Source organism: Lactuca saligna, chromosome 7 (assembly GCF_052625555.1).
Source record: "Lactuca saligna cultivar CGN05327 chromosome 7, ASM5262555v1, whole genome shotgun sequence".
Taxonomy (NCBI): Eukaryota; Viridiplantae; Streptophyta; class Magnoliopsida; order Asterales; family Asteraceae; genus Lactuca; species Lactuca saligna.
The window spans coordinates 11,541,947-11,553,792 of NC_136423.1; the positions used below are offsets into that span (position 1 = coordinate 11,541,947).

The 11,846-nt window shown below is 35.6% G+C and overlaps 1 non-coding gene across 1 annotated transcript; it reads left to right on the forward strand.

Moving 5' to 3' along the window:
• LOC145007649 (U6 spliceosomal RNA) lies at positions 1 to 103 on the forward strand. The gene has a single exon (XR_013663023.1). It is a non-coding gene; the product is annotated as a U6 spliceosomal RNA (small nuclear RNA).
• The last annotated feature ends 11,743 nt before the right edge of the window (positions 104 to 11,846 follow it).

Below are 11,846 nucleotides of genomic sequence, written 5' to 3' on the forward strand. Positions count from 1 at the left end.
GTCCCTTCGGGGACATCCGATAAAATTGGAACGATGCAGAGAAGATTAGCATGGCCCCTACGCAAGGATGACACACACAGATCGAGAAATGGTCCAAATTTTTTTTAAACCCTTCGTCGTCTTCTCTGAAACCCTAATTCCCTTTTGAAATGCCAATAGAGTTCAATTGCAATTCTTACATTTCAGTAGATGAACTACTGAATTCATGATCAGACAACATGTAGATTCCATGGTCAGATTGATCTTCTTGTTGATTTTTTCAACCATTTACGACAAGTAAGGGTGATCTTTCTTTCTATAAAGTCTCCTTTAAGTTTTTTACTTTTCCTGTCATTAAGTTTCATGCTTTATAAACTTCTGTTTATGTGTTGTATATAGTATGTATATGTTTGTTTATGTGCTAATTTTTTATTCATTTTGCAACTTCAGTTTCTTAGTTCATGTTGTGGTTTTGCAGTTTATAAAATAATTGATAGTAGACATCCTTTGCAAGTCCCTGTTGGTTTTACATTTGCATTCATTATCAAATGTACACATTGATGGGAAGTATCAAAGTGAGATTATTTTTGTACATGTGGATGTGTTTATGTAAACATATATTTAAATGAAAAAATAATTTATTGATAAAATGTTGCTTATTTATGTAATGAAGATCATCAATCATATGAGTTTTTGGACTTGGAAATTCTATAAGGGTTGTGTGATAAGTTTAAATAGAAGCAACTATTTTCAGTCAAACAAGTTAGTCACATTGATTCGTAAGCATGTTTTCTAAATAATTAGGGTTAATGAGTTAGGAGGGTAATTAGGTTTCCAGTTTGTCCGTATTAGGTCACTTAGGTATTCTTGTGCGTATTAGACCAATATGGTTTTTATTACCGTTTAGAAATAGTCTTTTTCCCAGTTAAACAGGAAGAAACCGATAACAACCATATTGGTCTAATATGCACAAAAAAATCTTAGTGACCTAATACGGACAAACTTGAAACCTAATTACCCTCCTAATTCATTATCCCTATCATGATACTTCGCCTTCTTCATCTCCTTGTCCACCACATACGATGGAATCAACAAAGCCCTCTCACGGAACATGGAGGTGATATCCACCACAGACTCAGTAGTCTGGCGAAGGTCCTAAATCTCCCTCACCGACTACCATGTTTGTAGAACTTGCTACTCGGTACCACAGCGAGTACTCAGTGAGTACTCGGACTTGGTAATTCATGTAGAAATATATTTAGGGAAATTATATATGTCAAAATGATAATGCATAAAAAAATTAAATATATGTGAATACACAAAAACTAAAAAAACACACAATGGTTGAGTTTTACAACACTATTCGCTTCAATAATAGGTAGATCGCGGAGTACTTGGATTCTATAAATCGCCTTGGTAAGGGACATGTAGGAGTGCTCAACTAAGTAATCAACCAACTCGTTGAGTTTTACAACACTGCGAACTACTGAACCTCGATCACTGGTGCAAACTCACCTATGAATCTCTCAGAAAAATTTCGCATGTCATTGTCTCAACAACCTCGCCTCCCAAGACGTGGTCTACCTCCTCCGACCAATCACGAGATCTGTCCTTTAGAAGACAGGATGAAAATTTGACCTTTGACCCCTTGGGGCAGAAGCTAGTCTGGAAAGCATTCACGATGTTTTCCAACCATCACCTGCTGATAATAGGGTCCTTCCTCCCTACGAACTCAGCAGCCCCACATGCATGTAACTCTTGAAAGTTCAAAGAACGTGCATCCATCATAGCCACAATCTGAATATGAAATACGCCTAGACGCTCATCCAGTATCTCCATAATTCCCTCCTTCATCGTACCAAATACCATAGGAATCTGCTCCAGAATACCGCGAGATATCTCTGATGAAATGAAATCTCACATCTGATCATCCAAGAGTTCATCTCCAAAGCCTGAACCCAATCCCTCACTAGGACCTAAACCACCTCGAGTGACCACCATACTAAAAATAAACAATACAATCATTAGAAAACACTCGAAGAATTTTCCACACTTAGCAAGTTCTTTAGTATCCTCATGGCTTCCCTTGTTTTAAGTATTGACACTTTGCTTTTAGTAGTAGAAGCCCGATACTACCTTCCACACCTATCCGTACTTTCCTCAAGTACCACCCCGAATCCTCTAAGTTACTTCCTCACCATAAAATACTCTCCAAATCTACTAAACTACGTGATCAGTGCACCAACATACTTCCCAAGTTCTCCAAGGATTTACTTCGTACCTCTCTTTGCCACCAGTTGTAGAAGAAACTCTCACTAATACCCACTAACTGCCTTACGAATATAATTACATGCAATAGGAACTAGATAATCCTTTTAGTGCAAGGTCTCACGCTACAACGGTTGGACACAAACGAGAACTATGCAAGAGAGTTAAACCTAGCCTTCTAAAATTATCTAATTATTGTAACATGTAACCTAGCATATTCGATTAATTGTTAATTGATACAATTGGATGTTCCAAAAAGCACAAAGCAAGCAGCATTCAATCATCAAGTTATAAACCAATGCACTACCTGGTTAGGCCATTCTAACCAATTTTATTAAACGCATAGTAGCATGAAGTTCTAAAGGTTCATACAACATGCATACAAGGCATCTCTCCTAGCATCCTATCATGCAATCTTGAGCAGATCCTTAACCGTAATCTAGCATGTTATACACATATACACATGGTGAAAAAAATTAACATGTATTGGTATTTTGGGAAATACTTACTTGAGCTCAGCCGATTACACGCATCACACCCCTTTTTGCTTTATAAAAACTTGTTTTCAAAATGATTGTCAGTTCCTCGGTTTAAGTTCAGATGCATCCGAGAGTGTTCCCGAATCCCTCAAACCAAGGCTCTGATACCATGAATCATCCTAAAAATAACGACCAAAAATTTCATTTTTAAATCATTAATTAAACCATAGATAATAAAATCGTTACATTAAAACAAAAACAATAGTATCTCAAAACATCATAATCATTGTATCCATAACAAAACACATGTCAAAAATATCAGAGTAACCTCCCAGGCTAGACATCATGGTGTGTGCAATGATGTCATCCCGAACCCTTCTTCTTGCTATCGGAAGTACCTGAAACCAAAACTGAAAACTGTAAGCACGACGTTTAGTGAGTCTCCACAAACTACTACATAACATACAACTAGGAGATAGAGGCCTTTCTTACACTCAAGGAGATACGAGCCTTTCCCACACTCTACTAACGGGCCCCGCCTTCTGAAATATGGTCCCTGCGCACACTTAGTGAGATACGGGCCCCACCCTATGAAATACGGGTGCCACCCACACTTTGTGAGATACGGGCCCCACCCACACTCATCTATCTAGGAGATATGGGCCCCGTCCACACTTGACTAACTAGAGATACATGCCTCGCCCACACTCGACTACTAAGAGATACGGGCCTCGCCCATACTCGACTACTAAGAGATACGGGCCTCGCCCACACTCAACTACTAAGAAATACATACAAGTATAAAAAAGACAACAAGTATAATCAAATCTATCAGTGCATATCCATACTCAGATAATACTGAGCTATAGGCCATGTCCACACTTAGCTACTAATCAGCATACATAATATACACGAGCCAACCTTGGTGCCTTCGACCCGTTCAAAGTAGGAGGAAACTCACCTCGCAAAGTTGAATGCAGAATCTCTTGGTATGAAATCTCTAACGGCTGTTCTGACAACTCCCCGAGCTATCAGTGTAAAAATAACAGCTAGTCAAAAATCAATCATCCTTCTTAAGTTAGAATGGCCATTTTACCCCTGATATAACTTGGACCATAACCTAGGCTCAAGCCCATAACATCAATGTTCCAATTCTATAAAGTCTTTCCAAGCCTACCAATGACCCACTTATGGCACAATTTTCTAAATTGGGCCCAACTCCTCAAATGGGCCTTCCCATCAGCCCAAACATGTTCTTAGCCCAATAACTGACTTATGATGGCCCACCAAGTCCTTATAGCTAAAAAGTCAAAAGATGGCCCAAACCAAGACCCAACTAACATGAAGCCCAAAATCAGTGAGTACGCAGGGCGCACTCCTCTGTACGCTAAGGGTATAGGTTGCATGGCTTGTACACTGCACGTACGGGCTTGTACGCCCAACGTACTACCCTGTAAATCCATATTCCCCAAAAAGGCTTAATCCTTTAAGACCTTAAGCTTCAAACACAAATTTGAGTCCACTAACATGTTTTAACCCATAAAGTCGACTACTTGTGGCTTCCAACCCACCAAATGGACCCAAACTTGAAATATAGTAACTAAATTCGATGTAAATGACTAAAACTCATGCATGATCACAATAAGACCTTCAAGATGGAAGCTTTTCTATTCTTGGGTCTCATAAAGCACTAAGGGTGGCGACTCTAAGCCTAGAAACGGGTTTGAACCATAAAAGTCCTATCTTGGGACAAAAAAGGTCTAATACACCTGTTACTATAGATCTAAGCATACATCAGGCAAGTTGTGAGCTTTTTAACTCAAAAGAGTATTCAATGATGATGATATCTTAGATCCTTGAGCTCAAGCTACTCAAGTTCTTTTTCACCAACTTCTTCTTTCTCCTTCCAAGCTTGAAACTTCCAAAATGGCTTCACAAGATGAAAATCACACAAGATGAAGAGTGTAAGGCTTTCTAGGGTTTTTGAATCAAGGTGCCTGGTAAGGAGGCTAGGGTTTGGGACATCATGAGGTATATATATGGCTTAAACCCAAAAACTTAGGGTTTTGAGTCTGCTCGCATACGTTGCGCGTACCCCTTGGTACGTTGTGGGTACGCACCTCCGCCCCCCGCATCCAACGTAATTAATACGCCCCGCGTACTCCAAGATTATGCCCATTGTACGTCTTCAGGCAGCCCACTCACTAACGACCCAATTTAAAAGGCGCAACTCAATTAGTCCATCATTACCCTCATAGTCCAACAATTAAATACAAAAATAAATAATTAGCATTACCTCATATCACGGATGTTACATACCAACTTGTAACATCTTAAAAATATTAAGTAAAATTTATTTAAGCCAACCAAAATAATAATTCATTCATTCCAAATACCAAAATCATGTGCAAGGAAATAGTATCAAAGTTATCAGAGTGCAATATAAAATCATAGAATGCAGAACACTATTGGACGATATGTGTGATGGGTTTTTATATACTACAACATCCTATGGTGCACATACAACCCTATATACATTGGATCTATGTTTTCACTAATTATACATTCAAATGGTTTCCAAGGCATTGAACCTATAACAAGCATGCAATTTGCCATAAACAATACAAGATACTAGTTAGAGTAACATACCTTTTATGTGGCTTGAAGTCTTGATGTATTTGGTGTTGCTTGAAAGACTTTGGCCTTTAAGAACTTAGTGCCCCAAGTGTTGCACCTCAAATGGAAACACAACTCACCTAGAACAAAGGTGACTCTTGAGAGAGAATTCCATGCACCCAAAAACCTCCATATTTCTCTAAGAAAAAGAGCACATGTTTTTGGTCATGAACTAACATATTTATATGTTGGATCATAGGGGTCATGGGTATAACCCAAATCCATATCCATGGGTTTTATGATCCAAGGTTCATATGGCCCAACTCTTTATATATCCATACATAAACTTGGTCCAACATGGATCATAAGCCTAACACATATAAATATAACTAATTATCATAATTAGTCCCCATAGATTTAATTAGTCTCTTTTGATCACTAAATTAATTCCAAATTAATTCTTGATCAATACTAATTAAAACATATGATTTCATATTAATATATTATAACTTATAATATATTAATAATTCACATATAACCTTCTCTCAGGAATCCATCCTAACAAATTGTCCTGGTGTTATGCAACCCAAATAGACCATGCTACTCTCGGGTACAGTACATACCAATAATAGTTATGGGCTTAGATATCTAATCCAACAGTCTCCCACTTGGATAAGTCTAAAACTATTATTACAAATATGACTCCAAGATCCTGACTAGCAATCATAGCTCTTAAAAGCCACTGTCGAACTCTGATCTAGTCAATGACATGTCCATTAGATAAGGGATCATATATTCCTCCATTCTAGATATCATATGGATTGAGACATGGATTACAATCATTCTCTATGTCCATCTGTTGTTTCCTGATTTCTGATTTATGACAACCGATTAATTGAACAAATCAAATCAGTCCAGGCCCGGTCGAGCACTTACGTTTGTCATCACTAAATCATCGAGGGGGCCACAAATATCGCTTTTATCCCTCCAAGGTTAAAAGGAATGGATAAACTTCGACCCAAATGTTCGCTTGTACTTACTCATCAAATTACACACAATGATATGTTTTATAACAACCAAGTTACTGTTTGCGTTTACATATGTCAGTGTGCAACCGACATGCAACTACAACTCACATGTTTCTGTTTGAAGAATATAAGATATTATCGTCTTATGATCACTCGTGATAAAATCCATGAAGTGAGTCAAATGAGCGTGGGTTTAATCCAATACTCAAATCTTATTCCAGGAGCACTCATGAATACTACAACTATGTCTAGGCCACATAGACAAACTACATACCCATTCATGATAGTCTTGCCTCATACCTACTTCCAAAGTATGATTGACTATGAAGAGTTTGAATAACCTAGTTATTCGGGAAGTCAAAACATGCAAAGTGAAACACAAGAATAATACTAATCCTATATGGTCCAACACCTTTGAGAGTAAATAAAACACCTTTTATTTAAATACCATATTCATTACTCATTATTCATTGTATAATGTTTCGAATAATCAACTTTATACTTGAATCAAAAACAATAGTCATGACATGCTCCAAGCATGCACACTATGTTTGCCCGAACAATAGCTTTGCCATACTCCAATTATGCACACATTGTTTGTCTATGATCCTTACTTTGTGGAATAGATCAATTGAACATAATTCCACTGATTCTCATTTCACAATCCCAAATCCTTATCTTAAATGTAAGAATTCCAAATTCTTTCCATTTACTGAAATCTGTTAGATTCTAAACTTATATGCATTGATCCTATTGTAATGACTATGCACAAAAGTCACATAGACTTGGCAACAGACATTACATAGTAGTCCAATGGAGATCAATTTCATGGAAACTAAGTCTCAAATTCAAAGTACATTCCTTTGAACATCCTTCTTTCATCAAGTTTTCTAATCTACACAGATTTAATGGATAACTTCCACCTATGGAAACATTTTCACACTCCCATTTTGACTATAACTTCTGAACAAGAGTTGCCTCCTTTTAGAATATGTCAATATGGTCCTTTCCAAAAATTTACACCATACTTCCAACTGTCTATTAGCAACCAATCTTTGGTAAACCTCAGATTGTCCTCGACAATTGCTTAATCATTTTAGTCATATCCAATTCTAGATCCTTTCCCCTTTTAATGCCCTAGGCATTTGGAAAATTTAGAAAAAATAAATATTATAGCACATGTAATCGATCCTATATCTGAAGCATATGGGACACAATTCATGATGTCTTACATAAAGACATCATCCTAGACCAATCTTTTGCTACACTATTTTTTATTTTCCATGTTTTCATAATTCGACTATGAAGAGGGATGTCGTAATCATAATCGAATTTTGAGAACACAATATAAATAGAATTTCCTTATGTTGAATCATTCCAACATAAAATTCACACACACACACACACACACACACATATATATATATATATATATATATATATATATATATATATCCTTGACTAAAGATGATTAAAATCTCAATCTAAGCTTTTAGAATTGAAATGAAGTATAATTTCCTCTCCCTTAATTATAGAAAGCAACTTTTCCTAATTGAAACTTTTTTTTTCTATAATTAACACTTAACATAATAATCATGCTCCCACTAACATGATAATTATTAGCATAACAATCATTCTCCCACTAGCTTTGATATGTATCCTGAAATCAGCTAAACTTCTAGAAATCAATACTTTATTGACTTTCTTACCAAAGTTCAGATTTTTGATACGAGATGCTTTGATAAGACTTTATCAAAATCATACACCTTTCCTTAGATAGCTCATATGTGTGTCTAAACAATTTTTAGAACTATGAAAAGGTATGTAGTAATCATAGTCTCAATTGTTTAGACTTTGCCATTTCTCACAAGTCCATGTTAGTGTGTTGGTTAACCACACACGCTTCACTAACCATTCCTTGATAAAGCAAATATTCAAGAGTTAGTGCGGATTCTTAAAAGACAAACACTTCATACAATTGGCCTTAGTCGGTCTTTGTTTATCCAAAATATCACAACTTACCAATTTCAAATGTATAAGAGTAAGAAAACATTTTACTCTACATTTGACAAGTGTTATCAACCTTCTAAAGATTATGTCACTCAAGTTACAATCTTGGAGTACGACTATAAGACTTGTTTTTGGAACGAAGTATGATTTATCATTTGATTCAACCATTTCAACAGTTCATGATTCCTCTTCTTGGTCAAACAAATGCACTAAGATGTCCTTAGAGGATCAATTGTGATATGGTATCTTAATCAATAAGATAATCATAACACATGATACTAAAGTACTCTCCCATCTTTTCAGATTGGAGAAACTTTTATCTTTCTAGCTAATTTGATTCTTCTTATTCATTCTGCCTTACATTGAAACTTTTCCAATGTTTTAGAATTACACTTAAACTTGTAAGTATAATCATATTTACTAAAATTTAGTAAATCATGACGAATAGCCTTATCATTCTTTGTGGTGGACCTGATCAACGCACAACCAAATGTACCTGATATCCTAGTCCTTCACTTGACTCGCAGATACATGTGAATAAGGAACTAGTTTTAATTTCCTAAAGATAAAATATTATCATTCATCATACAATACAAGTTGCAAGATTCCAAGTTTCTATCCAACTAAAACTTGGGTGATGAGAATCTTTTGTTATTTGGTAAATTTTGATACTATCACAAACGAAAGAATCAAATCTAATTTTCCAATATTGCTATCAATGGAATCATATAAACAATAGTTTCCACAATTCCCATTGTAAGGATACTTCAAATAATTAATATCAAAAAAAATTTCCTTTTATTTTAAAATTGCGGAAAAACTTATCCTTACAATGCAAATACAAATGAAAAACATGTTGTTATCTATTCCTAAGCAATCTATCATAACTCTCAGCAGCAGCTCAAAATTCTGATCTTCACGATCAGAATCAACTTACTCTTCTTTTAAGCTTCCTCTCTTTGATTCTTAAAACACAAAAATGCGACCTAGTCACATCATGTAATAAGAATATCAAAATAGGAACTTAATAGAACTAGATAGTGACTTTACCCGAAGTAGAGTCAAACTTTTTGAATTTGCCATCCTTATGATCTTTCAGGTAAATAGGGCAGCTTCACAACCAATGCCCCTTCTCTTGGCATATGGAATCTTTGGGAATGGTACACAGGACTATCTCAGACTTAACCTTTCTCTTTACCATTGTTCAAATGACTGGACCGTGGCCGGTCCCTCTCCATTGGAAAGAGAAAGCTTCTCTGAACTTCCAATGTTACCATTGTCAATCGCCAAGTATGTTTGGGAAGTAGATCATCCAATCAAATTTGCTTTACCAGTGATTCAAATCATTGTTGATTCAGCAACAACAAGCAAATAGGTAAGATCATTAAGGGTCATGTCATAGTCTATTACATAGTAGTCCTTAAAGAACTCACTATGTGACTTAGGACGTGATTGAAGAACCCAATCAACAACCAACTTCCTTGAGAATTTGACACCCAACTCTCCCAGCCTGTCAATATGTGACTTCATATCCAAGATGTGAGTGTACATAGAATTTCCAATTGGGCTTGAGTGACCTTGAAATATTCAAGTCTTTAAACTTGTGCGTTAGGGAGAATGATTGGAGGAGGTGGAGGAAACTTGTTCCAAGAGATTTGGGAAGATAATAGTTGTCTGAACTAAACATCTACAATGGGATAAATTCAAGCTAGTTGATTTAAATTCTTAATATAACACCCAATATGAGATATTAAGGCTAGGACCCAACACAATATGTTATAACTTGGAAAAGGGATGCCATAATCCACACTATAAAATATTTGAAGGTAGGTAAATGACAATTTACAAATTTCCACCATGGAAAACAAATTTTTTTTTAATTGGATTCAAACTCCTAGATCCTTTAAGATTCATTGAACTATTCAATGGCATGTTTAAATCTCGGTTGTTCCCTCTCAAGTTTGCGACTGGGATGTCAAGGATCACAAACAAGGTGTGAATAACCATGTATATTAACTTGGTACCCTTAATTTCTGTCACCTAATCGATGTGCCGGTTACCCACACGCGCTCCACCGATCTATGATAAACATTAAGTCACCCTTTTCCACTCTAACTAGTCCATATTAGTGTGTCGGTTACCCACACATGCTCTACCAACAACTTGGTAAGGTACAAAGTGTAATTTCATGGGTTAGCATCAAATTCACATTTTTCCTAAGTAACTAAGATTGGTAATTTATAAGTGTTTAGTTACTTATTATTTATCATTATACTTTTAATGAAAGGAAAATTAATGTCCTGTCAAACCCGTTCGGCTAACGATCCTCCACCAGTCAAGGAAACAGTGGGTGAGAGTGGACACCCATTAAACTGTCATTTTATAGGCAATAACCTTATACCCCCTTATAGACCGTCTTCGTGAATGAGGCCTACTAACGGTAAGACTGACTTTGTTCTGATATATATATATATATATATATATATATATATATATATATATATATATATATATATATATATAACTATTAACTATTAATATTATAATAGTTTAAGGGTTGAAATTTAACTTTTGAAATTCTAAGGGCTTAACTTGGAATTAAAGTATTAAGGGGGGGGGGGGGGATAACTTTACGAATTCCAAAACTTGAGGGCAAGTTTTGAGCAATTCAAAAACTTTTGGTTTCCATAAATTATGAGTTTAAAGTACTTTTAATGAATAACTCTTCAAGTTCCATAACTTGAGGACAAATTATGGAAGACTTTAAAACATTTAAAAATGAGACTCTTCATTTTCATAACATATGGAAATCTTATGAGTTTTAAAAAATCATAAATGAGACTTTTCATATAACTTGAGGACAAGTTACAAAAACACCTTTTATGAACAACTTTTAGATCAATTTGGACCGAAAACAAATTATCACATAATAATTTTATTAATCTAAAATAACTCATAAGAACAAGATAATTCAAATCATCAAGCTTCAAGAAATTAGCATAAACATATAAACTAATATAAACCTTGAAATTATGACAATTATCTTTGAAATTGGATTAGCATGATCATTACCAAATCAAAACAAGTTTATAAGTTCAAAAGTAGCTTAGGGTAATGATTCTAGTCCAATTCCAGTCAAAAACATCGAAAAACTGCTGTCAGGGGCTCCGACTCGTCGAGTGCAGGAACAAACTTGGCGAGTTGGATGAGTTTGTACATGGAATCATCGAGTCCCTCGGTGGACTCGTCGAGTCCCCTGTCTAGACAACAAAAAACTTCGATTTTCAGCCATTACAACAAGTATAACTTGAAAACAAGCCTTGGCTCTGATACCACTTATGCGTTTTTGTATACTACAACATCCTATGGTGCACATACAACCCTATATACATTGGATCTATGTTTTCACTAATTATATATTCAAATGGTTTCCAAGGCATTGAACCTATAACTAGCATGCAATTTG